Genomic DNA, 14,333 nt, shown 5'->3' with positions numbered 1-14,333 from the left:
GACCCCCATCTGAAAGTATGTTGTTTAAAAAACGTTGGCTCTGAAAGAATATATATTCAATGATTTGAGTTAAAAAACATTGGCTCTGAAATAATATATATTCAAAGATTTGTGCTACATTTTCATGATTAAAAAAAAATAGCAGACCTACAAGCTCATAGTGCGGCACTCGGTGCCGCGCTATGAGCTTGTAGATCTGCTATTTTTCAATAGTTAAACTATAACAACAACATAGGTTAAGGCCTATCCATAGTCCGGTTTTTCGGTGACACAACACACATCTCTGTTTCTACTATGACCACCGTTTCGGTGGTCACCTCTTCACCGCAAACAGGACTATATAGTGGAAGATTTAAGGCCGATTTTTTTGCCGTTAACTTCAAGTCATGATACAGAGAATTGCTTTGGCATGGAAGTACCTTAGGGTCATAGGAAAAGATTTATCCAAAGACACAAGCTGCATCACCTTTCATTTCTGAATTGTACACCTTTTTCAAAATGGCCGCCACCATTTACAACAATACAGCATAGCCCCTATCTTTGCTTCTGTTAGAGCTATAATAATAATATTGGTGCCAAAGTATACATTTTTAGGGTCAAGGAATCCAATTAAATAGATTTCAAGACCAACAAATCCAATTGTTTTCTCATTACCATGACAACGGGGGTACAATATGCACATTTCATTCGAAACAATACGTTTTAACAGGGTAACTTTACCCCCCTTATCCACTAAAACCTTCATTTAGTATCCTCTTTGGCATGGAAGTACCTTAGGGTCATAGGAAAAGATGTATCCAAAGACACAAGCTGCATCACCTTTCATTTCTGAATTATACACCTTTTTCAAAATGGCCGCCACCATTTACAGCAATACAGCATAGTCCATATCTTTGCTTCTGTTAGAGCTATAATAATAATATTGGTGCCAAAGTATACATTTTTAGGGTCAAGGAATCCAATTAAATAGATTTCAAGACAAAAAAATCCAATAGTTTTCTCATTACCATGACAACGGGGGTAAAATATGCACATTTCATTCGAAAAAATACGTTTTAACAGGGTAACTTTACCCCCCTTATCCACTAAAACCTTCATTTAGTATCCTCTTTGGCATGGAAGTACCTTAGGGTCATAGGAAAAGATGTATCCAAAGACACAAGCTGCATCACCTTTCATTTCTGAATTATACACCTTTTTCAAAATGGCCGCCACCATTTACAGCAATACAGCATAGTCCATATCTTTGCTTCTGTTAGAGCTATAATAATAATATTGGTGCCAAAGTATACATTTTTAGGGTCAAGGAATCCAATTAAATAGATTTCAAGACAAAAAAATCCAATAGTTTTCTCATTACCATGACAACGGGGGTAAAATATGCACATTTCATTCGAAAAAATACGTTTTAACAGGGTAACTTTACCCCCCTTATCCACTAAAACCTTCATTTAGTATCCTCTTTGGCATGGAAGTACCTTAGGGTCATAGGAAAAGATTTATCCAAAGACACAAGCTGCATCACCTTTCATTTCTGAAATATACACGTTTTTCAAAATGGCCGCCACCATTTACAGCAATACAGCATAGCCCCTATCTTTGCTTCTGTTAGAGCTATAATAATAATATTGATGTCAAATTGTACATTTTTGGAGCCAAGTAATGAAATTCAACAGGTTTCAAGGCAAAATAAATAAATACAAATAAAACAATCTCATTACCATAACAGGGGTAAAATATGCCAATTTCATTCGAAAATATATGTTTTAACAGGTTAACTTTCCAACCCTCACCCCTAAAACTTTTATTTAGTTTTCCCTTTGGCATGGAAGCGCCTTAGGGCAATTGGAAAAGATTTATCCAAAGAGACAGGTTGCATCACCCTTCATTTACGAAATATACACATTTTCAAAATGGCCGCCACCATTTACAACAATACAGCAGATCTAATATCTTTGCTTCAGTTATACAATTTTGCTCATTTCCACTCATCATCATACATCATCAGCCAATCATACACACGTACACACAAAGCTGTTCATATAGGAGTGCCGCTCAAAAAAACCAATGTTTTTCTCATTACCATCACAATTGTGGTAAAATATGCACATAATTAATCAAATAAGTCTCAACAAGGTGACATTAAATTTCCCCCAGCGTTGCACAATACAGCGGTTTCCTGCTGAGTACCATGGCCTCAGATTTGGAGATGCTGATCCTCTTCCTATGGCCACCAAACACTCGACAACAATCTAATCCAGTGAGAGTTGAAGGTCTCGGACCGAATGTGCCATCAGGACCACATAATCTGCATAAAGCAGTGAAGCAACCCTTAGCTCCCCGAAGCGTATACCCTCTCCTCCACGGCTGCGTCTCGAGATCCTGTCCATGAATATCACAAACAGGATAGGTGACAATGCACAGCCTTGGTGGAGGCCAACCCCCAGTCCCCACCACAAACAAATCTGACTTACTGCCCCACACACGGATACAGCTCTCGCTTTGGGTGTACAGAAATTGAATGGCCCTCAACAAGGACCCCCTCACCCCATATTCCTGCACCCTGCATCCACAAAACACATGTAGACCGGATAACATACTCCCAGGCCTTTTCCAGGATCTGTGCAAGAGTGAAGAGCTGGTCAGTTATTCCACGACAAGGATGGAATCCACCTTGCTCCTCTTGAATCTGAGGTTTGACTATCGGCCAGACCCTCCTTTCCAGTACCTTGGTGTAAACTTTGTCAGGGAGACTGAGCAATGAGATACCTCTAAAATTGGCACACACCCTTTGGTCCCCTTTCTTAAAGAATGGCACAACTGCAGTCTGCCACTCTTTAGGCACAGTACCAGACTTCCGCGCAATATTGAAAAGATCCATCCATCCATCTTCAACCGCTTATCCGTAGTCGGGTCACGGGGGCAACAGCCCACCAGAGAGCTACAGACTTCCCTCTCCAGAGCAACATTAGTAACTTCCAAGTGTTCCAAGGCCAATGAATGGCTGTGAATGAATGGATCTCCTCCCAGTGGGACTTGCATCGAGGACCTCCCTATAGGGAGACGCCCGAAAGGCATCCTAACCAGATGCCCGAACCACCTAAGATGGCTCCTTTCCAGGCGAATAAGCATCGACTCTACTCTGAGTCTCTCGCGTGACTGAACTTCTCACCCTATCTGTCCCTATGTTGAAAAGATGTGTCAAGTGTCAACCAATCCCCTCAACACCCAGAGCCTTCAGCATTTCTCGACAGATCTCACCAACCTCTGGGGCTTTGCCACTGTGGAGTTGCCTAACTGGCTGCTTCCCGTCAGGCCTGCAACTGCCTGAGTCTCCCGGGATAACATATACTGACCATAACTGTTATGGTCAGCCCATAATTAACATGTACACTATGTACACTTTGAAGTTTACCATCATAGCTTTAACAGAAGCAAAGAATAAAGATCCATACCTTTGCTTCTGCTGTATTACTTCAAATGGTGGTGGCCATTTTTAAACGCATAATTTCAGAAATGAAGTGTTCTTATTTGTCTCTTTGAATAATGTCTTTCTTATTGCCATATAAGGTACTTCCATACCAAAAGTAAAAGTAAATAATGTATTTTCTTTAATTAAATTTGCATATTTGTCCACCCGCTGTCATAGTAATTAGTGATTATTTATTTTTTGCATTGAAAACTACTCAATTTAATTCCTTTGTTGAAACCAATATTATAGCTCTAACAGAATTATATGAGCTATGTTGTATTGCTGTAAATGGCGGCAGACATTTTTAAAAATGCATATATTTCAGAAATGAAGAGTGATCTTATTTGTCTCTTTGAACAATTTCTTTGCATGTTACTTCCATGCCAAATGGAAAACTAAGTACAAGTTTTAGGGTGGTGGGGAGGGGGTGGAGGTTACCCTGTTAAAGCATGTTGTCATGGTAATGAGAAAACTTATTGGAATTTTTTGTCTTGAAACCTATTTAATTGGATTCCTTGACCCCATAAATGTACACTTTGACACCAATTTCATCATTTTAGCTCTAACAGAAACAAAGATATGGGCTATGCTGTATATGGCGGCGGCCATTTTTAAAAACACATGTATTTCAGAAATGAAGAGTGATGTTATTTGTCTCTTTGGATAATGTCATTTCTATGACCCTAAGGTACTTCCATGCAAGAGGTAAAACTGAATTAAAGTTTTAGGGGGTGAGGGGGTGGAAAGTTACACTGTTAAACGTATTTTCTTAATTACATTTGCAAATTTTAGCCCTATTGTCATGGTAACAAGAAAACATTTGGGGTTTTTAGACTTGAAATAGATTTATTGGATTCCTTGACCCCAAAAATGTACACTTTGACATAAATATTATTATTATAGCTCTAACAGAAGCAAAGATTTGAAAAACGTGTATATTTCAGAAATGAAAGGTGATGCAGCTTGTGTCTTTGGATAAATCTTTTCCTATGACCCTACGGTACTTCCATGCCAAAGTGAAAACTAAATGAAGGTTTTAGCAGGTGAGGGGGTGTAAAGTTACCCTGTTAAAATTATTTTTTTAATGAAATTTGCATATTTTACCCCTGTTGTCATGGTAACGAGAAAATGATTGGGTTTTTTGCCTTGAAATCTATATATTTGGATTACTTGGCCCCAAAAATGTATACTTTGACATCAATTTTATTATTATAGCTTTAACAGAAGCAAAGATAGGGGCTATGCTGTATTGCTGTAAATGGTGGCGGCCATTTTGAAAAACGTGTATATTTCAGAAATGAAAGGTGATGCAGCTTGTGTCTTTGGATAAATCTTTTCCTATGACCCTAAGGTACTTCCATGCCAAAGAGGAAACTAAATGAAAGTTTTAGTGGGTGAGGCGGGGTAAAGTTACCCTGTTAAAACGTATTTTTTCGAATTAAATTTGCATATCTTACCCCTGTTGTCATGGTAACGAGAAAACGATTGGGTTTTTTATTCTTGAAATCTATTTAATTGGATCCCTTGACCCTAAAAATGTATACTTTGACACCAATATTATTATTATAGCTCTAACAGAAGCAAAGATATGGGGTCTGGTGTAATAGTGGTTCATTGTCGGCGGCCATTTTGAAATACGTGTATATTTCAGTAATGAAGGGTGATTCAGCTCGTGTCTTTGGATAAATATTTTTCTATGACCCTAAGGTACTTCCATGCCAAAGGGTTTCTCTGTATCATGACTTGAAGTCAAATGTCCCTTAAATCTTCCACTATAATTGTAAATTGTAAACAGTTCAACTATGCATTGGAAACAGTGACATGCTGATATAGTGCACACATCCAGATGCTGTCCAATATTTTAACTAGATATATATTTTTTAATAAGACCACATCATAGACACAGTACGTTGTGCTTTACAGAAGTGGGTTTCCTAGCTGTGGTGCTGAAGAGCCATTGTGTATAGTTATTCTCTGCACTAGTAGGCCTATGAATTAACGAATGGACGTGTGTCGTTCTTCTCAGGTCTGGTGACCGTGACGATGTGATCTATTCCACTGTGAAGGCAGACGACTCCGCAATCTATTCCAATGTGGTTAAAACACAAGTGAATGAAGACGACTCTGCAATCTATTCCAATGTCGATAAAACACGAGTGAATGAAGACGTCTCTGCAATCTATTCCACTGTGGATAAAACATGAAAGGCAAAATGATTAGATTACGACAAAAAACGAAATCCTGAACATGTGTGTACAGTTTGAGGCTTTGTCAATATTAATCACTTGTGTATAATATTTCTCTCTCTCTCTCTCTCTCTCTCTCTCTCTCTCTCTCTCTCTCTCTCTCTCTCTCTCTCTCTCTCTCTCTCTCTCTCCTCTGTGCTGTTTCTGCAGCATTTACAGAACACCCTTCTCGCTCTGTGTGGTTTGACAGGCGTCCCCGTTTTTTCCTACCCGATTGGGAGGCCTGTATGCAGATTCAAACACCCTGTGTACTGCCTTATTGACCACAACAGACAACCTTTACAATTGGTTTAGTCGCCTTAGGTTCATAACTTGTGATATGCTTATTGGCCGTTTGTATTATTTTTGGAAAAGAATATAAAAAGATACTGAAGGCTATATTATTTTACTTATTTTGACCCTATAAACAAAGTATATTTTAGTAAAGGTAAGGTTCCCCCCCCCCCCACTCAAATGGTACCTCGTCAGATAATCCCCACAACCCCACAACAACTTGAACCGACTTCACTGTAGCCTTAAAGGAGAATTCCTGCATTCTAGAAGGCTTTCTTATACCTTTCTTACCTGTCTTTGTAGTTGTTACGTCCCCACCAAAGAGGTCCAGGTGTTTTTTTGTGCAAAAGCTCCTTATTGGCTATTTCCCCTACCATAAGCGCTCAATGAATTGCATTGAATTGAATGGGAATTGAATGGGGCTATTGGGTGTTGTGCTAATTCGCTTATTTCCATCGAAATAAGTAGTAAACTGTGCCACTTGGGATATTATTTACATTATGAAGAGAGGATATAATAGTACAAAAAATATATCATTTTAAGCGAATTAGCCCAACACCCCATAGCCCCATTCAATTCCCATTCAATTCAATGCAGTTCATCGAGGGCTTATGGTAGGGGAAATAGCCAATAAGGAGATTTTGCACAAAATAACACCTGGACCTCTTTGGTGGGGACGTAACGACTACAAAGAAAGGTAAGAAAGCCTTTTAGTATGGAATTCTCCTTTAATCATAATATATTTGTACTAAGTTAGGCTGTCGTGCAAGTTTATAGTTGGAGAAATTCAAAGTTCCAACTTCTAACACGAAAGTATAGTAGGCCTACAGTAGTTGTTGTGAATTAGCAAACTGGATGTACTGAATGTTTCTATTAATTATCCTCGTGTCCTTCAAGTTCCACAGCCGTCTGCTAGTCCCTCCCAGCCCTCACTGGTCCGAAATCGGGTAGGAAAAACGGGGACAGCGTTTGGCAGTAGCCTATGTCAAAGCAGTAAGTGTCAAATACAGGCAGAGTCCAGTTTCAAAAACTCCTATAGCTCTGAAGTCAGATGACAACCTAACGATTTCAGTGTGGCTATAACCACATGCATATACAGTATAGAGCTTATAGCTCTGCACATGCACTCTGTTGTTCAGACACTTGGGGCTCCATTTTCGTCACCGCTAAACCCCTTATCCCTAAACTTCTTTGCCTTTTTTTTTTGTACTATTTTGCTAAACATTTTTGAATAGTTAAAATGGCCAGTCTACAAGCTCACATAACGTGTCAATGTAGATTGGCTAGTTGAACTATTAAAAAATGTTTTTCAAAATAGTAAAAAAAAAAAGAAAGGGGCAAAGAAGTTTAGGGATAAAGGGGTTTAGCGGTGACAAAAATGGAGCCCTTGATCTTACACATCTGACGCAGATGTGCATCTCATACACAGATAGGCTATGCATGCTTTTGCAATTAGCCTTCATCGTTCATTCATTATTATATGCTTTATTTTATAGTACTGCAGGTCCTGATCTGAACTTGTTTTTATGGCTAGCCGTGTGTGTGTGTGTGTGTGTGTGTGTGTCCAGAGATATAATCTCACAATCCAATGGACCAATCATTTAGCCTGGCTAATAAACCAGACTCAAATCACACTATCGGCAGGCAATTTGTTTTTGCCAACGGCTGATTCGGTCTGGCTTATTAGCCAGGCTACCAATCATTGCCACCATTTGTCTTCATGTGTTTTCTTTTTTAAATATCAATTTGTTTACTTTTCACGGTGACGGCCCTGCCCCCTCTGCCTCACTAGTAGGCTAGCCAGCAGCCTCTGTAATAGACTGACACGGAACAAGACAGGAACGCCCAAAAAGTCACATCCGGTTTTTTACCCTGGGCAACGTATGGCATTCTTTCAACGTATGGCATTGCAAATACGTTTGATAATCGCTACTCTGCGCAATATTGTTTTGGAAATGCCGCAAATTGCATTGCAGTGAACGAGAGCAAATCACAACTTACCCTGGGGGTGGTGACTCCGCCCTGAATACGCGTTTACGTGTCAGTGTATTGCAGAGTGGGGCAGGCCGTCAGCCCAATTGTGCTCACCTGAGGTGGGTGGAGCTTAGGGCACTATATAGGGAGCTCTCCTGGCTGCAGCTCACTCTCTGTCTGTCCTCCCTGCAAGCAGGACCTGCTACGGGTTGCCACCTGGTTCAAGGGCCTAACCACCCTTTTGTTTGAGTTATGTTTTGCACCAACTAATACAACACGCACCCACCACTCTCCACACATCCATACACTGCAGACATTACCGATAACTGATATCCTCACATCCCACACTTCATTATTTTTGCTATTCTTTAATTACCTTACTATAATAAATATCATTACTAAACGTTTATGCTCTTGTGTGGACTCCCTGTTTTGCCATGCATCCCCTGCCTAGTGCATGACAACAAGCATACAGCTCAAAATATGTACTGTCATTTCTGTCTCACCAAATATACAAACAGCAGTTTCATCAATGTATACATTCTCCAATCATTTCTAATCTGCCTTTATTTATAGGCGACCTCATCTCTAACTCCCGCTCAGTGTGGCTATAGACGTGTGACACATATGGACAGAGTCCGTTAAATACACCCTGCTTCAGACTCCACTGAACTAATGGCTGATTCACTGTGGTTATAACCGCATGTGCAAAGAATTTAGCTCGCTCTGCAAATGCACTCTGTTTTCCGACATGCACACTTCCTTTTGCCCAGACTACTGTCAATAAGTCGTTAGGCTAGTTAGTATAGACGTCATGAATGTCATGGTCACCTTATTTATGCTTTTACTCATCATCGTTTCTATTCCCTGGTATGGCCTTAATGGGTTTTTTTTACCCTTCCCAAGTTCTTGTCCTTTAGTCTCTGGGTTAGGGCCGATTCATACTCCTATTTTACCGCTGTTTCGGCGCTGTAGTGCCGAACTTAAACAACAGTAAACAATAATTTATGAAAAAAGCAGGGGACGTCACTTTAAGATGCTCCAGACTTTATTTATTTAGAGAAAGCTAAATAAGGGTTGGGGCATCTTAACCCATTTTGGGGCGGGAACCCCTTTTGGTGATTTAAAGCATCATGTTATACTTTAGCTATTGCAAAATAGCAGATCTACAAGTTCTTAGCGCGGCACCGAGTGCCGCGCTAAGAGCTTGTAGGTCTGCTTTTTTATCGTGAAAATGTGCCTCAAATCTTTGAATATATAGTATTACAGAGTGAACATTTTAACTCAAATCTTTGCTTCTGGGGGGCCCTGGAACAACATATTTTCAGATGGGGCCAATTACATATATTTTTTGGGGTCCTTGACATGAAATATTGAGCACCACTGATACAGAAACATTGGTATTTCAGGAAACTGTCAGGATTTAGAAGATTTCTTTTTAATTTCGACGTCAGGCCTAAAATGAATTAAGTGAGTTGCAGACCCCTGATTTATTTTTTTACAGATCCATGACTTCTCATGCCATATCGCCTCAGTATCAGCTTGTACGATTTCTTTAACACACAATTAATTAATATAGAGAACAATGTTCACTGAAAGCCAGCAGTATGAATAGGCTACATACTGTACGTTCTCAGCCATTGTAAAATCAATGTTAAAAGGGATAGTTCAGATTTTTTTAACTTAAGCTGTATGAAATACTTGCCATTAATATAGTGGTTGCAAAGTGATTGCCCGAGTCCCGTGGTGGGAGTTCTGCTCCGAATATTAAGTAGTTTCGGTCATTTTGTGGGGGGGCACTGGGGCCACCAGTAAAAGTAAATTAATTTGTATTTGTATTGTTGACCTATTTCTAAAATATTAGCGCAACTTTCATTCAACTTTGACCCCTCTATCACAACAATCAACATTTTTTTGGGTGTAGTGATATGGACACAAAAAACGTAGTTCTGTGTGATAGAGGGTTAAAAATGAACGAAGGTTTGTGATGTGTTGAGCAGGGAGTACCCTATAGCTATAGAATAGATGTCAGTCCAGGTATTTCAGCAACTATATTTTAAGGTTAAGGTTAGGGTTAGGGTTAGGTTTAGGTGTAGGCTGTCAGTCACAGCCATTTACTCAAACCCGAGGCAGAAACCATATTAGCCTCTTGCAGTCTACAGATTGGACAACATGTCTTCTGAGTCTAACTTACCGTAACCATTCAGGGCGGGAACCCCTTTTGGTGTTTTAAGCATAGGTTCTACTATAGCTATTGAAAATAGCAGATATACAAGCTCATAGCGCGCCACCGAGTGCCGCACTACGAGCTTGTAGATCTGATATTTTTGAAAAATCGTGAAAATGTGTTGCAAATCTTTGAATATAGCTATATTCTTTCAGAGCGAGTGTTTTTAACTCATATCTTTGCTTCTGAGGGGGCTCCCTGGAACTACATATTTTCAGATGGGGGTCAGCGGCCAAATACATATAATTCTGGGGGTCCTTGACATGAAATAGTTTGAGAACCACTGTTATACATAGGTTTTTCAGAAAACTGTTTTTCTTTTATCGACCTCAGTCCAAAATGGGATTGGGCTTAAATGATGTCATCTTCTCAGACATGGTCAGACATACTCAAATGACGGCATGGATTCCCACCCAGTGCATCTTTGTCGCCATATGATGGCATAAGTCTGTCCTACATTTGATCTAAAACTAATCTCGAAAAATATGGATATAACCTCTACAATGAGCCGATGCATCACAAGGGGTTTATCCTTTCAATAAAGGTATATATATATTGCAACCAGCAGAGGGCAGCATTATCTAGCCAGTGATTATTTTCTGTTCTGACTGCAGTATTTAAGTGACTGATAAATAAACAGTGTCACATGGTGTAGGCCTAGAAGTCTAATCAGTCTTATTATAGTTATATTGTAGGCATAGCTGTAAAGTATAGTCATATATTATATTCAATCATGTTTCACATTTCCCACACAAGATATCAATATTAAAGTGCCAAACTTTGGTGAAATGTATAAGGTTAATATAGGCTATACTACAAATATCATTTGATTTGGACTGGTTGTATTAATCCCACAATTCGAACAGTGTGTAGTGACAGTGCTGTAAGACAGTGGTTCCCACACTTTTTCATGTCAAGGACTCCCAAATTGTCAGCCTGCGAACCCCCATTATAGAAAATATATGCCAGGGACCCCCATGAGAGGAGATGTGTACGGCTCTAGCAGGTTTGACGGACCCCCATTTAATGGCATTTCTATCTCTGGGACCCCAACGTAGCCTATATCGTACAGTCAAAGACGAGTTCATTTAACTCTGAGACTAGTGTACGAATGGAACCAAATGGACCCGTTATATAGGGTCCATTTGGTTCCATTTGTACACTCTCAGAGTCAAAGTTACATGCATGCAGACCCATAAGGATCCATTTGGTTCCTAATTGTCATTTAGCTGGGGGAACCCCCTGCAACTCTCTCAAGGACCCCTAGGGGTCCCCCGGACCCCACTTTGGGAACCACCACTGCCTCCCCCCATTGATACAGACGATGAGCAGCAGTGCCAGTGCACGATACACAGTCAACTTAGCCAGTGGCGTCATCACGGTGACTTGTTTTTCCTGTACCACGGAACGTCACGCGCGCGCGCGTGCATGTGCATGTGCGCATCGCATCGCGGCATGCACACAGAAGAACAGCTGAGCCTAAAAAGCCTATGAGAGTTTTAGACACACAAACAAACAAAACACAAAAGTAAAACTTCAACTATAGTCAGACAAACATCTTTACTGCACACTGACTGCAGCGAAACTAACAAAAGTTTGCTTTGGACGAATGAATCTGTCCTTCGATGGAGGAGGAGGCACGTTTCCACTTGTAACTCTCCGAGGGTGCACAGGTGTAACCAAGCGGTCCATTTGGTTACATTCTGTAGTAGGCCTATATACACACCTCGGAGTTACACGAATATACTGAGGATGTGGATGTGTTGAGACTTGAGGGATGCACTTCCTGGAGGTTACGCACACATTATGTTGGACTGACTCGAAGGACCGCAGGTCACCGCTAAGGGCTAAGTTCTGACTGCAGGGCAGGCGCTGCGTAAGGTGCGTAATATTCATTGACTATGCCATCATGACGATTTGTGTCCTGTCTAATCAATGCCAAAGTTTTGAGTAGAAAGCTTAATGTAACCTGAATCTCAATTACATCAAATGGAAATGAGTGAGAAGCTGGCCTGCTGTTATACTGCGATCTCGTCTGGCATCATTGGATTCTTCGTCTGATAGCGTCGCATATAATCGATTGGCCATGCACGTGCAGCTGTCTCACTTAATCGAGACAGCTGCACGTGCATGCATGGCCCTGTTTAAAAACGTTTCAATTGAAAACCGGCATCACGTCACAACGATATCAATACATATCAATACATCACAATAATCAATATTGAATAAAAGTTAGAACAATCCTAACTTTGCTGCAACCGATAGGCTATAGGCCTATATAGGCCTACACTAGGCCTGCAATGCCCTGCATTGATGCAACTGCATGTTGATATTGTTTTTTGACTCCAAAGAACAGCAATGTCCGTGTTGTTCATGTATGTGTCGTTAATGAGCACGAGTATGACTATTAGTACCAGTAGGGGCGCTGTTGTGCCAGAAACAGAGAGAGAGAGAGATAGTGCTGTACTGTTGCCTGCTAATGAGAGAGAGAGAGAGAGAGAGAGAGAGAGAGAGAGAGAGGGGGCATAATACTTTATGCCAAGGTGGCGGTGGCTCAGGGCCAGGTAGAGTGGCTGGATGGGAACCGCAAGGTTGCCAGTTCGAACCCTGTGGGCTCCCCCAGATCTAGTGTCGAAGTGTCCTTGAGCAAGACACTGAACCCCTAATTGCTCCTGATGTGCTGGTTGGTGCCTTGCATGGTTTCAGCTGCCATCGGTGTGTGAATGTAATGTACAATCTCTGTAAAGCGCCTTAGATAAAGGCGCTATATATATATGCACCATTTACCATTTATATGCTTTACATACATCAGTGCTTCCCAAACGTTAAAAAAAAAAAAAAAAAATTGACACTAAATAATTAGCCCCTCGTGTGGACCCCCATTTGAAGAGACATGCCAGGGACCCCTCATAAGAGAAGGTTTTTTCCCCGACTCTAGCAGTGATTCTCAACTCGTTTAACCCCTACAGTTTGACATGCGTTAGTCTACGGGACCCCACATTTAATGGCATTTCTATCCCTGGGACTCCCAGTTTATAAAATCAATGTTAATTTAAACTCTGAGAGTGTCCAAACTATGTCATTTAGCTGGGGACCCCCTGGAACTCCCTCAAGGACCCCTGGGGGTCCCCGGACCCCACTTTGGGAACCCCTGGTTCACATGTCTCGGATCCTTATACGCTGTCCATGGCGCTGAACGGCGCACCAGCTATAGGTTGACTCCTATAGCATGTGGTGGGAAAAGTACTGCATTTTGTTACTTAAGTAAAAATATCAATACTGCAAGTATTGGTATCAAAATTCAAAATATGCTTAGCAAAAATATACTCATTTTGCATAATCCTGTTTCACACAAGGTATATAATAGAATGTATAGCCTATAGATCAAATGTTTTAAAATCTTTAGAAAATAGAACCACTGGGCAACATCTTTATTGTTTATTGTTGACACACTATAGTCTGGAGCTTTCTAAAGTCTAAAATTGCATGTCTTCTGCATTTCATTGCAGAGCAATCAGCTGTTACTTTACTGTACTTCACTTTATGTGTTTATTCTGACAGGACGAGCATATTAATGAGCTTTTACATTAATAAATGCAACGTAAATACACCGGAAATTTGCAAAGATGCTACATTTCATTCGTATAGTCCGGTCCCCACACAAAACCATATACACACAACAGTGAAGCACATCATTGATTGATTGATTGATTGATTGATTGATTTATTAACAGTTTGCAGAATTACAGTATACATTTCAAGCACAACTCAATACAAAAACGGTTAACTGTGAGTGGACGACACGATAAAAGCATTGCACTTGTTTACAACAGGGGGCCCACCGTTTTCAATTCATCAAACATGTACATTACGAGAAAACCGTACAAAAACCCGTACATTACGAGACGAAACATAAAAAAACGACGTACACATACAGAATACAAGAAACAAATAGAAAGTCAGTACATTTCTGTTGAGACAAGCCCTCCTGTGCATTTCCACACAGTGTCACAATACTGACAGTATTGAAATGTACTGAGAAAACGTATGCGCCTTTCTTCGTCCAGTTTTTTTCAAACTTGACTACGGTAGCGGTGGTCTCAAAAACATAAGGGAAACTTTGACAGGAAAACACTCGCTC

General features: G+C 40.4%; 1 long non-coding RNA gene across 1 annotated transcript in view; it reads left to right on the top strand.

Moving 5' to 3' along the window:
• The window catches only part of LOC310860342, an 8,986-nt gene extending 3,268 nt beyond the window's left edge, over positions 1–5,718 (top strand). The window contains exon 5 of the long non-coding RNA XR_014569368.1: positions 5,499–5,718. This is a non-coding gene — a long non-coding RNA (uncharacterized lncRNA). The remainder of the gene's footprint in view (positions 1–5,498) is intronic.
• The last annotated feature ends 8,615 nt before the right edge of the window (positions 5,719–14,333 follow it).

This window comes from Protomyctophum parallelum (assembly GCF_964188405.1).
Source record: "Protomyctophum parallelum genome assembly, chromosome: 6".
NCBI classification, from domain to species: domain Eukaryota; kingdom Metazoa; phylum Chordata; class Actinopteri; order Myctophiformes; family Myctophidae; genus Protomyctophum; species Protomyctophum parallelum.
The sequence above is the reverse complement of the archived record's forward strand: the minus strand, read 5'-3'. Positions and strand labels throughout refer to the sequence as shown.